Source organism: Propithecus coquereli, unplaced genomic scaffold (genome assembly GCF_000956105.1).
Source record: "Propithecus coquereli isolate 6110/MARCELLA unplaced genomic scaffold, Pcoq_1.0 Scaffold31, whole genome shotgun sequence".
Taxonomy (NCBI): Eukaryota; Metazoa; Chordata; class Mammalia; order Primates; family Indriidae; genus Propithecus; species Propithecus coquereli.
This window is the reverse complement of record NW_012148730.1, coordinates 1,712,913-1,715,315: the sequence shown is the minus strand read 5'-3', so window position 1 is coordinate 1,715,315 and position 2,403 is coordinate 1,712,913.

Genomic DNA, 2,403 nt, shown 5'->3' with positions numbered 1-2,403 from the left:
TACATAAACATACTCAACCTCACTTGTAATTAAAGAAATGAAAAGTAAAACAATAAGATACCATTTTTCCACCCATTAGATTGGCAATGACTGGGATAATGTCAATATTTTAAAAGCTATTATGTGGGAGGTACATGTATACAAATATTCTACATGCATAGAAAGTTTCTGGAAAGATATAAAGGAAACAAGAGTAACTGTTGACTGCTACAGAGTGAATAGAGGTGGAGAAGGAGGAAGATTTTTACTTTTCACCTTTCATTTTTTCTTTACAATTTGAATTTTAAACAGGAATTACTTTAAAAATGAAAAAAGAAATTGATAATAAGAATAATAACAACAATAATGAATGCCAAAAGGATTGGGGCTCCACTGCATAAATACAGGGAAATAAAACGGAAAGGAGGAGGGAAGGCTGAGATCTAAAGGACTGAGTTATTATGCTTTCTGGCTGCTTCTAGAGATACTGCCCATATAGATGTGAGGGACAAAGTGCCTATGAGGCCACAGGCTTTTCAATGGGAGAAGTAATATCTAATTAGCCCATGCTTATTTCTATGCTGAAACTGTTACTGCATTCCATTCTGCACTGTAATACTCTGTGTTAATTTGACAATTTTCATTTTCATGCACATTAATTGTAATTGCATTCTAACTTTCAATCCTTTTTTGAGGAATACAGGTGGCAGCCATTATCATTAGCTATTTACCAAGTGCACAGACATATAGAAAAGATTTATTAATATAAAAAAGAAAAAAAAGAAAACAAACATATGTTAGCAAGAATTATGTTTTGAGAAATTCAAACAATTAAATCTCTTTCCCTTCCAGCTCAATCTGTAAAATTTTAATCTCAATCCAAATGCTCAAGCTCCCCTGGGATGTTGCCCTTTCATTTTCATAAACCATATAGTGCACAGATTGAGGACAGAAGGAAAAGCTTTGTCACCAAACTGGGTTCAAATCTGGGCACTCCAACTTGCTAGCTGTGTGTGCTTGAGCAAGTTGCTTAAGTTCTCTGAGTTCCAGTCACAGTTTCCTCTTTTGTAAAATGGAGACCATGAAAGTAACGACAGGGGCTATTAGGAGATTTAAACAAGGTGATTAGCATGTAAAGCGCTTAGTACAGTGGTCAGTGCATGGTAAACAATCCATGAATGTGAATGATCAACTGTATATTGAGAGCCCAGAACCATGTTAAGATAACGTGAGGGATAATCTAACCTCTTACAATGCTGCTTGGTAGAAAAACATACAAATTTCAAGCTATAGCTATTGAAACCCTATATTTCCTGTTGACCAGTACCCAATCAGCTTCATCCTCTAAACAAAAAGGTTCAGCAGGTAAGCCCCCAAACTCAAAGCTCCTCTTGTCAACAGTGGGTCCACTAATATAACATTTTCAAAAGGTGATGGGAACAGGCATCATGGTCATGGAAAGAAAAGTAAATTCAGTGAGTGGGAAAAAACAGGTCTTCAGTGGGGCCAAACAGTCCAAATCTATAGTACTGATTATTTTCATAAAATATGATCTGAAAATAAGTCACTAATTATACTTTTACAGCTTTGTAAAGCAAGGCCTACAACCGCATGATTTTTTTGATTTTGTATGGGTTAGCCAGCCAGCCAACCAGCCAGGCTGTCCCTGTAGAGGAGAAAAAGGCCACCACTTACACAGTTGTGCCCCAGAGAGAACAATACATCAATCAAGTGGCTTACACATAGAACACAACTGCATTTGATGGTGCTGGTGCTGGTGGTGGAGATGATGATAATGACTACATCAACTGCTAACGAATCCCAGGAGCGCTCTTATGTATTATAAATAAAATAAATCACCGGGACTAGTCAAAATCTCATAGAACCACAGAGTGTTAGAGCTGCAAAGGACCTTAGGTCCCTCAAAGTGTGGTCTGTGGCTTGTGAACATTAGAATTACTTTAGAGTAGGTACTTGTTAAAATGCAGATTCCTGGACACATCTGAGTACAGGTATCTTTGTTTTTTATCAAGCTTTCTGGAGAATTCTTATGCAGCATTATGTATGATAGCCATGCTTTTAAAGTCCATCATTTCATTTTACAAAGAATAATCTTCATCTAGGTAAAAAGTTATCAGCCATGGAATAACCAAAAAACATTATGTTTCTTGAAAGCAGCATAATAAAAGAGCATGCATCTCAAATCAGACAGACCCATGTTCATGTTATACCTGTGCTAAATAAATCCAAACATATACAGTCAACTAATTTTCAACAAGGACACCAAGAGGGCACAATGGGGAAAGAATATTTTCCACACACACAGATCTCGACACACAGAAGAATGAAATTAGACCCTTGTCTTACACCATAAGCAGAAATCAACTCAAAATGGATAGAATACCTAAATGTAAACCTGAAACG